General features: G+C 39.5%; 1 protein-coding gene across 1 annotated transcript in view; it reads left to right on the top strand.

Annotated features, from left to right (window-relative positions):
- The first annotated feature begins 6,359 nt into the window (after positions 1-6,359).
- Positions 6,360-13,794, top strand: part of slc1a2b (solute carrier family 1 member 2b) — a 37,414-nt gene continuing 29,979 nt past the window's right edge. The window contains exon 1 of the mRNA XM_020934955.2: positions 6,360-6,374. The gene's annotated coding sequence lies outside the window, so the exon portion shown is untranslated. The remainder of the gene's footprint in view (positions 6,375-13,794) is intronic.

Raw genomic sequence — 13,794 nt, forward strand, 5'->3', positions numbered from 1 at the left:
TGTGTAACTTTTCTTTTCTGGTTGGGAGTCTGCAGCCTGCATGAAGGCTGTATTGTCTCCAAATGGAGAAATTTGTCATGAACATCAGAAGCAGAATGAAAATAGACTTCATCCATACAAAAAGGTACAGATCCTAATCTGTCAATAAGGAAATTCATTCTCTGCGTGCATCTCATTCTTCGGTGCTGCTGGGACGACCTTTCAGGAGCAGGAGGTGCTGCAGAGCTGCACGCAGAGACCCATCTACAGATCTGCCCAGAGGAAATCCACCAGACATAGGATGAAACATGCAAACTTTGCACAGAAAGGCCTGGACAGCTCTGGGCTCAGAATGGTGGTCATTATGCAGCTAATGCCACTAGGCCAGATTACAGATCAGATCTGTGGAGAGATAAGCCTGCTCACAGTAGGAATGCATGTTTTCAAGGTGTTTCTGAGCAACAAATATCAAACACTTAATAATTTATTGTCCAGAAGATTATTATTATTATTATTATTATTATTATTATTATTATTAGTAGTAGTAGTAGTAGTAGTAGTAGTAGAAGATCTGTTATGCAATCTCAACCAACCAGTTATAAATCATAACAAATTTCTCAACCAAAAGGGAACACAAGTAGACGTAACATATCAGAACACGTTGAAACATGATTCTTGCCTTGCCTTTTCTACATTTGTTATCCAGCATAATATGCACTTCAATTGACCTTTTGTTGAACATCATTGCACACTTGAAACAAATGAGTGTGACTGTTGTCTTCGAGGGCTGTTTGACTGGAAATAGGTTCCATATCCATATTGTAATAATAAAAAGGCATTCACTTTTCTCGACAAAGTCCCACATTCATACAGACAATGTGAGTGTTTTGCTCAAAGAATTGGTTTCTGAGACTGAATCATCAACCTTCAGATTAATGAGCAAATACTGAGCTACAGGAATAGCTTTGTCGAAATATTAGAGTCTAACATCTGCCCTAATGTATTTTGCCTTGTTAAATTTATTGCCCTCGCTCTTGGGCTGTACTCACCCCCTCTCCCTCACTACCCCAGATGCCCCGGAGCGAGCATCACTTTTACTCATAGAAACTCATATAGAACCTTTCAGCAGTTCTTTGCATTATTCATTCACTACATATTGACACCCTTGGTTCTATGCGTGTTCTACAAAAGGCACTGGATTAATGGTTGGATATCTGTTGGTACGTGCCGCTCCTACACACATGTGGCATTATGATTTATTAGAGCTGGGATCGGTGGAGCCCAGCAGCAGCTGCAGCTCAGAGAATAGGCTGTAGATTTAGCAACATGCAGCTACTGGAGGATGGAAGAGGGGAATGGGGATGAAATATATGCAACAAGCAATTTACATGTTGGCTGCGCATATGCTATGTTTAAACTGGGAATGTATAAATCCAGTCGGAAAAGCCTGCAGTGCGTTTGTATTGCTTCTGTCTATGGTCTGCGGTCTAAGATGGAGATGACAATAATTGCTAAACACTGCTGAGGTGTTGATACCCAACAGACAGAACAGGGTACTGCTTGAGGCCCCTGAGCACTAGGACTTATGAGCGACTCATGTTTTATGTTTTATGCACTGTTAAGGTAAAACTGTGCTTAATGTAACCCATGTTGTGGTTTGCTGTTAGCTTATGGACTCTGTCTGAAGAACTGTGATCCTCGTCACAATGAGTGAACTATGTGAATATGAAATATTGTGTTTTGGCAGCTCGGCGATGTGATCAGCTGTTTTTTCTGTGAGAATGGTCAGCCTGACAGACCTAACGGGTCGTTCAGACTCAGTGCTCCCTGGAAAAATGTCTTGTGTGTGAAAGTAGGAATGACCTTATAGATCCTGTGTTTGAACTTGTTGGTTTTCTGCTCCTCGTCCTAGTTCATGAGTTCATTTTACAGTGAGGGCCGATCAGTCCTTCCAGGTCTGTGATTCGGACCATGCCTCAGGAAGTAACATCGTCTGATATGTGACATGTCATCAAGACTGGTGACAGTTAAGGTTATAGACAGTCCAGCCTTCATGAAGATGGATGGCAGCTAGCAGCCAAAACATATCTACATGTCTATATATCTATAACATTTATCTATCTAAATACATCGGACTAACAAAGTTGTTCGCCTAAGTAACAAGTAACCTAAGTAACAATCAAACCGAAGACAACTAAATAAAAGTTACCAGGCTGTTAAGTGAAATGTAAACTAAAGTCTTACTACATCTTACTTTTATAATGATGTTTGATCTTTTATTATGTGATGTGATCACATACAGACAGATACAGGATATACTATAACACTATTCTTCTCCATAGCTACAAGACTATGACACTGGGTTTTTCATTTCCAAAAAGCACATCTTTACCTTTTTATTGATGATACCATGAAAATCCAACTGTGCCGTGAAGTCCCACAGTACCATAACAATTAGCCCCAACAGCTGGTAGTTTTACTGCAGTATCAATCTTTCAGTAACAGCTCATATGGGACATGTAAGCAACTTTCACAACACTGTTCACTGAATGCCAAATTGTATATTAGAGAGTTTTAGTTAGTTAGTTTTATAGCATTTTTATTCATATTTTAAAGTGATTGCTGTCAGTTACTTAAGCCATAAGATTAAAATTGTCCAATGTCTAGTCTTTGAAGTTTGTGGATATAAGTCTAGATATCTCTGAGGCTGTTTGGTGTGAACACAAAAATCAACACCTGTTTTTATAATGCTCTTTAGGAGATCCTGATTGATATTCCACATTATGGTTCCCTGGTTCAGCTCTTTAACTGCCCAATGTAAAACTAAACTTGAAAAACTGGTAAATAGGGCCATGAAGGTGATTGACAGGACATTTTTTCAAACCTCTGTGCTCGCTCAGGTCAGACGGATTGTCGGGAACCCCTCTCACCTGTTACATCGAGAATATGAAATGGTTCCATCAGGCAGGTGCTATCGAGCGCATCACTTTAAGAGTAACAGATATAAACTCTTATTTGTGCTCACTTCTGTTGCACTGTTGAACAAATCTACACAACAGGCACACTTTATATTAAATGGTGCAATCATTATTTGTGCAATAGGGCAGGTGCAATAACTATTTGTGTGATAGGGCTGGTGCAATAACTTAGTCAGTTTATGGTTGTGCAGTGTACAAATGGAAAATGGACATGAATAATGGGCACATGTATCTTGTGATTGTTGTCTGACTGTACTGTATGTGTGAGTGTAACTGTGTTTTTAAGCTGCGTGCAGTGAGCCCAAGACAAATTTCCCTTTGGGACAGTGAAGTTTATCTTATTCTGCAATACTATTTAGAACCAGCAGTGTGTGTGCGATGCCAAATATGCCTGGATTGTCTCTGCATTCCTTTGGTTTACCCATAAGCCATAGTCACACCTCTCTGTGTTTCCGTCCAGTCTCAGTGTTTGGGTCATGGCAGTTTTATGACATCTGCTTTTCTCTCACAACACCTCCACCACCCTGATAACTGCTGCACGCTCCCACCTTCTGCAGCAATCCCACACTCATATACACGTGCATGGTCAACCAGTAACTCTGCATATCTCACACCAAGTATACGCAGCATTTGCCTGGGCTGTTTATTGCTTTTTGCGTTTTTATTTGAAGGGCAAATTTTGAAAAGAGGGCGGCTCTAAATTTGTTCTTTGTGGAGAGGTTAGATATTTGTAAAACTCAAGACCCATTTATTTAGACTAACTTTTCTCAGTATGATTCACAGTTTTTTTTGCTTTTGACTGTTTTAATCTGTGCTCTGGAAAACATCTTTGATTGTCCTGAAAAGTGCTATATAAATGAAATGTGTGATTAGTATTTATTATTTATTACATATTTTAGATGCTAAAGTGAAAACCTGACCATGCACTCCTCAAGTTTTTGACCAGCCACATTGGGCATTGCTGAATTATGTGCTTGGTTTATATAAAGTGTTATAACAACAGCAATAAATAAAATTATTGAAACCAAGAAACAGTAGTGCCAATGTGATGTATGTTTGTTGTTAAGATAATAGGGTTGTTAAATGATGAAAACTAGGCTTGGTTGTTTTAGACAAAGATAAATGTTTATGGCGGAGAAACGTGGAGGGTCATATTTTCTTGCTGTAATGGCCGATATTACGCTTTTTTCTGATCTATGTTATAATGACTTTTGCTTTGTTTCATTCACGCATTTAATACACAAACCCTGAATATTTAGGCTGTGTTCTCCACCTTGTGATGCAACGTGATAATACAGGAAGAGCTCCACTGTGTTTTTAAACTCCATACACCTTCACAAGAATCATTTGGATGATTTCAGCCCTGGAGTTGCCAATCTCTACTGAACAAAAGGTAAAAGGAGCTGTTAACTTGAAAACTAATGCTTCATGAAATCACAAGGTGGAAGAGAGCATTTTAAGCTTTGGAGATGTAGACCAGTGTTTACCAAACTTTTTTATTTTTATTTTAAAAGTCACAAACCTTCACATCCCAAATCAAAAGACATTCTTTGTAAATCACAAAATAAAGGTGGATTTGACCATTATTGAACATTAATGAGGATATTTTATTGTTGACAGAGTGATTGTGTCTCTCTGAACAATTAGTATTACTCAAGTTTTAAACAATATGCAATAAAAGATATTCATAAGTCGCTTATTTGGACATTAAATGTAGCCTGTTTCTTTTTCTTTTCAACATTCAACTGAACCGGCAATACTGGAACAAAATAGTCAATAAAATAATTACAAAGAGATTTGAAATTATACAAAACATGTCTTAACATTTCAACCTCCATGCAGATCGTGACAAGTCAACCATAGAAAAAAAAATCTCTTGCGGCCCGCCTGAGAGTCACAACTCAGTCTTTGGGAAACAATGACGTAGATTAACTAATAATGCAGGATTACTCAAACATGTGTGAACGAACCAGAACAGTCAGTACAGCTAATTAAAACAATTTGAAACATGTAAGGGTCTAGATTTGAGCAATATCCCATATTTCTTGCCTTCCCCGCCAATCTCTACATTCTGTTTGAATCGTTTGAATGTAGCAGGGCCCGAAAACTGGAAATAAATCAGAAAATAACTGAAAATAAAAGCAAGCAATCAACGGTCTGAACTTGAAACGGTCCAACCATTGCCACTAATTTGTAGCATGTGTCTCTCAAACGTCTCGTCTCGAAAATTCTTGTAATATTCAGAAGAAAAACATATAACTTCTCTGCGTTATGTATTTTTTCATTTTTTACTTATAAGCCACCATGTTTGTTTTGGCCAGAAAAAGCCATGTGTTTTTCTGATCATGTAATCCACCTGTCAGTGTCGTTCCTTAAGTGCATTATATTTTCATTAACTGCTGTCATGTTTTTACTAGATATTTGCCCTGCGTGATATTGTGCAATACATGTATGAAACCTGATAACACAGGGTGTGAGTGGGAATAACAAATACATAACAAAAAAACAATGAATTCTTTCCTGATGAAACATGATTCATTGTGAACCTATCCAAACTCCAAACTAAATCCAGCTTGTCCAGACAATAGACCAGAACCATCTTGTTACAGGCAGAGCTTTTGGAAACGGGCAAACCCACTACCCAGGACCATTATTATACTGTACATACAATGCATCTTCATAAAGCTCAATGCACACAAAACAGTAACAGTGAACAAATGCCAAAGCTGACCTATTTTTCTGAATATAAAACGCATTAAGTCGAATTTTGGTGATGGTCAAAACAGTAGGAGCTGAGCCAACGACGTTAACAAATCTGTGATGCACAATCTACTACAAGAAGATTAGATACAGAGGCTCCATTTATCATTTGTGGGTAGGATTTAGATAATTAATAAGTTCCTGAGTTGCCACAGGTGCATCAGTGAGCTGCAGCCCGCACTAGAATATGTCTGTCTTTAATTCCCTTGGTAAGACAAGTTCTTATGTAACAGAGGTCCAACAGCGCTCACCACACACGGACACACTGGGTTCCCAGAAGAGGTTGTGTGAAAAACACAAAGAGGTGATGGCGAAAGAATGGCAAAGTAAAGAGCGGGGGAGAGGTGATGTTACAGGCAGCATCTTCGACCAACGGGAGCTGGATTCCCATGCACAGAGAGACAAAGAGGGGGAAACGGGCGGAGGCGTGTGAGAGTGGGGTGGGGGCAGTAAAGCGGCGGAACGCTGAGGTGAGGCACAGCTCATTCAGTGGGATCGTTGAGCTGCGGAGCTCCTCGGATTGTACAGGCAGAGGACCGCTGTGACTGTGCGCGGACCGCGGTGCAACCTGCAGCTCGCTGTGGCGCGTGAGGCCAGACAGACCCTGTGAGGGGACTACACCAAAAACTTTTTACTTCGCCGTGCTTTTGATCAAAGGTAAACTGCACTGATTTTCTATTCTCATATCAGCACTCGACATAAAAGAAATGTGTGTCTTTCACTTGATGCAAATTATAAGATATATCAATCACTTAAAATACTTAATGTTGTATGTTTTGGAAAGATAACATGACATATAAGTTTGAACAACATGAAGCATGAGTATCACCTGTAATTGCAATAGCTGGGGCACAAACAAACACCTCACTCCAGACACCTCAACAGCATCAACATCCACATCTCCTGCGTGCGTAAATTACCGAATAATTGATTCACTGCAGATAAAACGATATGATTAACCTCTCGATCCGACAACATTTCAATTATTGTGTACCACTTAAGCCTGGGGACCTGTAATGCGCGCTGGGATTGAGACTGAGGCACCGGAGAGAAAAGAAACAGAGATGCGCTGCGCCCCAACACCTGCAGGACAGTCCTAGGATGAAGTTTGAACAAGATCTTTTTTTACTACAGTGGATTTTAATGGAAAAACTGCACTTCTACTTAAAATATCTTAATCATGTTGAGTGCAAATATTTCCTTTATCTTGCACTGTACAACCTCACCCATTCTCACAACCCAGAGTGTAAATCATCAAGAATAAATACGTTCATCTTTTAATCTTTATTCTGCGGTTCCAAAACATGCAACAAGTTAAGTTCCCTCTTATTTTCAAAGTTTGTGACAGTAGAATTTCAAATGCACTTCTGTGACTGAAAAATCTCGCGTCCTTTGGCGGAGCTGTGCACAATCAGACGTTTTCTTCAGATCAAAGGTGTGCGCTGTTTCACACGAGCTCCTGGATGTGTAAAGCCCGCGGTGCGCTCACTATCGCCACCCACCTCTGGAGCCAATCACCGCGCCTCTTTCTCTACTTCATATTAACGCGCGCGCACTGCAGCCACACGCACGTACACGCATGTTTACCGACGCGCTTTTTTTTTTTTTTTTTTTTTTTTTTCCAACACCACCATCAATGTCACCATGGAAACTCAATCCAAGGCAATCTCAGTTGATCATCTTCAGGTCTTATGGAAAGCATACACATACACGTTTTGCCATTGTGCATTGTTTTGCGTGGAGGAGACCTTGGACCCCGTAAAAGGCTGAGGCGATTGTCCATGTGATAATGCGCTCGCCCCTGAACTGTGGCGTTTGCTGTTGTACATGAATGAACACATAAGCAGACATGGGAGGGGAGGCTCACACATGCTTAAAGGCTGGATGATTCATTTAACATATAAACGCATGGCCTAAATCTGTGCAGTGTGGGCGGATTTTATCAACTGTAGAGCCAAGATATTCCCAGAAGAGTTGTATTGATGCATGGGGGTCTGTCTGGGCACATTATGAACACGTTTGTTTACAAGCTCATTAGTGAGAAGAAAGGAAATTCCACATTAACTTTTTATGTTAGAAATCATGCATTTTTCACATCAGCTGTAATCAAAACCTTATTTATTTTCTTATTTAATATTGTATTGCTTTCTGTATTGATGCTTCCATGATGGATTCCACCTAGTGCCTCCGCTCAATTTCATTTCTTTACAGTGATCAGGTCAGGAATCAGAATACACTAGATGGTTCGCAAAAAACCCGGAAGTGTGAGTTTGGGCACCAGCCAATCAGTGAAGAGCCATACATTCTGTGTTGGCAACGATTCCTGAGATCGAGGATTTAAAGCCGGAACAGAGAATGTTTAGTGAATTTTATCAAGGGGAAAGACGTTATTGCCCTCTTTCCTACGGGATTTGGCGCATTACCTATGTCACGACCAAACAGCAACGATTGGTTAAATGAAAAAAGAGGGAATGAATTCTAATGCTGCGAGGTCAGATGGTTTCTACAAAGTGAAACCGGCTGATGAATGAGGCAAGGATTCTGTGTATTCAGTCAAAAAATGAGTCCTAATGATGGCCATTTTGATTTTTAAACAGTTTTTCAGTCTTTTCACATTCCCAAATCAAAATCCTTTCTCAAAAAAGAAAAACCTTCTGTACCCAAAATACATTTCCAGCTCAGCCTTTATAGATCCTCATCATAAATCATACCCAAAATCCAGAAAATAGCAAAGGAAATATACACGAAATTATGCTTATTCCTAACTCTTTAGCCTGTCTCTTTCCTCAGTCAGATGTCCAGACAAGGCCCTGTAGCTTTACCCAGAGTTCACTAACAGTCCAAACCATATTTCTCTCCTTCAACCATCTGTGAATGTGTTTAATTAGGATAGACTCCACTTTGAGCCGAGGGAAATCCAACATCCATGTTTGTGTGGCTTTGTGCTTAACAGACTGTGAGAGATGCTCCCACCGGGGGGAGGGGGAGTCAGCCAGCCCATCGTATCCGCGTACACAACGGAAAAGACAAGAACTACACTAGCTTAACCAAAATCAATACGGCGTCTAAGTGATAGCCTCTTCATTGACTGTACATTTGAGAGGAAAATTAAATTCGGACAATCAATCAAAATGGGGATGGATCAAATGGCGGCTAAGGTTTTGCAATTTCACCGGGAAAGTCATTAGAAGGTTTAAAGGGAATTACATTGACACAGAAAGATTGGTAGAGTAGTTTAAATAATGATAATTCAACAAGGAAATGGAAACTACAGTTGCTGAGATACATATAGACCAAAAACGTAACATAATTATCCCCAAAAAAGTATTCTAAATGCAAAATATTGTTTAAAAAAATGAACTGCAATAAAGAAATAACAGAATACAACACTTAAGGTAGTTAAGTTGTACCAATAATGAGACATAGAAGCTCATCATTCAAACCTTGACAGCTTAAATATCATCGTAGTATCTTAAAATAAGCCCAAATTTCCCACTAGCACAAATAAAAGTACCAAAAAACTATTGTTCTATCTGTCTGCCATAGTCAATTTGTACCAGTGCGAGATGGAGTTGTGATGTTGCACCCGCAGAGGAGTGAGAACAGTGAGAGGGGTGCTTATGGTGATGTATAGGATCAGGTCTATAAGAGGAGGCAGAATTATGGTCTCAGAATGGAGTGGGTTCGGAAGTAGACTAGGCACACAGTACATTTTTCTCGCTGGCATTTACTAGATTTCGTGCTTCAGGAGGTGGGAGCTGCTTGACAAAGAGTGGCAGTACAGTGCGGTGAACAGTTAGGTTGGAAAATAAGATTCACGGCGTTTGTAATTTGATAATTGCAGCCATTTAAAAAGCCATTTGAAAGAGATTAGTTGGAGCAAGGATTGATTGTGGGTATGGGTCTGCACAGTATACTGCAATTATTTAGGTAATGAAATGTCTTCTGAAAAAAGAAAAGAAAGAAAGAAAAAAAGAAAAGAGTTGTTAATGCAGTATAGCAGACCTCTACAAACATGTTATTATTCTGTTCTTGTTCTGATTTCAGTCTTCTCTGAATGTTTAATAGTACTCAGGAACATCAAGCTCTTCTAGTTCGGTCACTATTTTTAAGAGATTCGTTGTCAAATATGATTCATTTTGGAACATTTTTTGAGTGACCAGTAATGACTTTTGGGTTTACTGGAGTATTTTAGATTTTAGGTCAGGGGTGTCAAACTCAAATTCACACTGGGACTAAGTCGTGGGCCAAACTAAATATTTATTGAAAAATTTCAACAACATCTGCATGTTTCTCTTCTTTCGAGATATGTAATGTTAAACCTTTTCTTATTAAAATAATTAATAATAGTTTTGCTTAAACACTGAATCCAAAACAAGCATGATATAAAATAATAACAACATTTTAAATAAATAATGTCTAGTAATCTGTAGCCTGTGGGCCAGCTCTAATACATATTTGATATGATCTCGTGGACCAAATATAATTATATTGCAGGATAAATTTGGCCCCCGGGTCTGAGTTTGACATGTGTGCTTTAGATGATGACAGAATATCTTTCCAATTGCAATATAAGATGAGTGCCTTGGTGGAGGTGTACACTCTTTGATTCTGTAGTGTAGATTTGTACATTTATCAAAGCAGTTCTATTACATTCCATGATACGATCCGAGTCGAGCATTATTGTGTGCATGAAGTGAATCACAGTTCATTTATATGTGATTAAGGCCGGGGTTATAATGGGGTGTCAATGTCTCTCCAACTGTGAGTGCTTCTATTCGCCCATTCACCGCTCTCCTCCTCAGCTCTGGCCCTCCTCTGGCACTACGAGCCTCCTAGTACTTGAGTAATCCTCCTGGGAACTTGTTGATGCTGCCAAAGAGCCATCCAAACCCTCTTTTTACACTCATTCCCCACTTAGCCTTCGCGTTTTCTTTCACCTTCATATCATACCATTTGATGAAGCTTATCTCTGCATTCCTGGTGTGGATCTTCTCCCAGTTTGTGTACGCTGTTGTGTTGTGTGGGGCATGCAGGCTTGTTTCTCAGGGGCCTCTCCCATGGACCATGAGTGAACAAAGAGTTGGGCCCTCACTTCTGTATGACTGCACAGGAACAGAAACACAGGCGCTTAACCACTAGAGTGTCTGCGGTGAGGCCACTGATGTCCACTTTCACTATGGTGGTGCTGTCAAAAACATCTCAGTGAGGGAATAGGATAAACTGGTTTAAAGAAAATCATATTTATTACATGTGAATGTCATTAAAGCTGCACTATGTAACATTCTGGAAAAGGGTACACCACCTGCTTGTCTCCATATAGATAACATTGCTTTGAATCTCCCAGAATATGGCATTAAACTCCTCTATCTTGTATTTATTCACACATTCACTTTTTATTGCTCACACATACCTTGGAAAACATATATTCCTCTTAGCTGGGTCTCCTTTACTCAGATCTGACTTGTAACTTGGCCTGGTTGCTTTAGCTGATGAATCTGTGAAGACAAATAAGCTTAATGTCATACTGTGGAACATATTTCCATGGAGATGAACTGGTGGAATACCATCCTCTTGGAAAGTTACCTAAGTTTTGCCAAATTAAATACAAAATTACTTTAGCTTCTAGCCAGACTGGTGCCACCTAGTGCCTCCGCTCAATTTAATTTCCCTCCACTTGACTAGGTCAGGAATTGGAATACACTAGATGGTTTGCAAGAATGCTGGAAGTGCGAGTGTGGGCACCAGCCAATCAGCGAAGAGCCATATATTCTGTGTTGGCAATGATTCCCGAGATCGAGGATTTAAAGCCAAAACAAAGAGAATGTTTTGGTGAATTGTATCAAAGGGAAAGACGTTATTGCCCCGTTAGTGGCGCATTACATTTGTCACGACCTAATAGCAGCAACTGATTAAATAAAAAAGTACCCGCCTACCGTTGAGCGAACAAATCCTACTGCTGCAGGGTCAGACAGTTTCCACAAAGTGAAACCGACTGATGAATCAGGCCATTCAGCTTCCACACTCACTGATTTAACTTATCATTTGAAAAAGAAACTAAACAGTGAACTTAAGATGAAACGGAAGTTTCATTTGAACAACAGTTTGTAAGGAAAACAACTTAACAACTGTATGGGTATTTCCTCTGAAGGGCTTTGAGGAAAGAGTGGGAATATTCATTCATTGAGATAATGCAGGTCAGAGGTCAAGGCAAAAATTAGGCCAACCTCTCACCTAGCTTATATGGTGTAAACAAAAGATTACACGGGTTAGGTCAGCCAGCAGAGCAACCTATTGTTATATGTTGCACACATTTTGTTTGTATTTTGACAATTCTTTAAGCATTTATCAAGTGTATTTCAATTCTTTTTTTTCTTTTTTCTACCTTTTACAACATTTTAACCTGTTTTATAATATAGTATAATAGTGTTTAAGATTACAAAAGCGCTACTAGCTTTGATCTCTTACTCGCACTGTTTCCTGATCACTACAATTTCCTTATCACAGCCCCCTTGTGTGCCTATTTGTTGCCACACACATCACACACTGGCACCTGCTCCATTGGAATTCAGGTCAGAGCGAGGGAGTCAGGGACGAGCTGTGTGCCTTTGCCCGTCCACTCTGTGAACAATCCACCTATTGTACAACAAGAAAGGATTCCTAATTAAAGCATATGAAGGGAATACCTCACAAACAAATACAAGAGCTCATCTGAACAATAGCTCTGAGATGTGAGGGGACAGACTCACACTGGTGGTCCCATGGAGACTCGTACGGTTCCTGCCACAGCAACATACGGAAAAAATGTCAACACAAGAATGCAAGCATGAGAAAAAACTATGCTTATTTCCCCGGTGTGATATCAGTAGGTTGTGCTTGTGTGACACCCAAACATTCTAAAGCTGCACTGTGTAACTTTTTTGGTAGTCATCTGCATGTTTCCATGGAGATGCTATTGCTGTGCCTGAAATATTCACACAGTATGACAAGTCACTGGCCAGATTTATGAAGTAGCGACCCTGCTTACAGTAAGAATGCGATAAATACACCTGTAATTGATTCAGTTCAATGCCACATTTAATGCCACAATGAGGAACATTCTAGCGCAAAAATAACATCTCATAGTAGCAGACCCTCACTAGAAAGTTACACAGCGCACCTTTAAGAATATATGATAGGACAAATGTGGAAGGTATGGCCTAAGCTGTGGAAATATCAGTCAGGGTTTCATGCTAAAATAAGTCAGAAAAGTCAGAATAAACTCAAAATGTGTTCCCAAATCCTTAAAATAGTTGTGAAATAGTTAGTCCACTAATAAAACATCTGATTAAAGACACTTACAGTCCTATGATCCACATGAAAAAAGTCCAAATGGTAAAGTCGCTACCACTAAATCACAAAAGAATTAGGATGAACTGCTCATTTTAAACCTTCTTTTATATATTTCTGTGTTTATTTCTATGTTGCGACTAAGAAACCTTGAATTTTCTTCGGGATCCATAAAGTATTCATCTACCTAAAGCATTACGCTGAAAATCTGAAGTATTATTCAGTTAAAAGCAAGATGGCGGAAAGGACTTTTAGCCAAGGTTAATACAAATAGTAGATAGACTTAATCCTTCATAGACAATCATAGAGGTGGATTTTCATTCTCCAATTGAGTCCCTTTTGCTCCTTCGCTCCATTTGAAATTTCAGCGTCATCAGGTTTTATAATGAGAACCCGATCTTATTATTTACTTGTGCCACGTGAATACTTGAAAAATTAATTATATTCTTCATGACTCGATCTACAGCTCGTGCTTATCTCCTCGTAGCAAAGCCTTTACGATCACATAATGGTAATAATGGCAGATCATCCGCCAAGAGGATGAATAGAAAATAAAGGATTTGATGAAGCCTCGGGTTTCCATATGCTTACAAAATGAGCAGATCCGAGAAAGCGGAAGTGACTATCGGCAGCGTTCGATTGAGGTGAAAAATTCCAGTCCTTTTAAACATTGTTGACACCCTTTCGCGTCGCACCCTTTTTACTTTTCCTTTTGGCTCTTTTGTAGCCATTCCACAAATCTTCAATT

Source organism: Boleophthalmus pectinirostris, unplaced genomic scaffold, assembly GCF_026225935.1.
Source record: "Boleophthalmus pectinirostris isolate CB_2022bp ecotype Guang Dong unplaced genomic scaffold, ASM2622593v1 HiC_scaffold_2, whole genome shotgun sequence".
Taxonomy (NCBI): domain Eukaryota; kingdom Metazoa; phylum Chordata; class Actinopteri; order Gobiiformes; family Gobiidae; genus Boleophthalmus; species Boleophthalmus pectinirostris.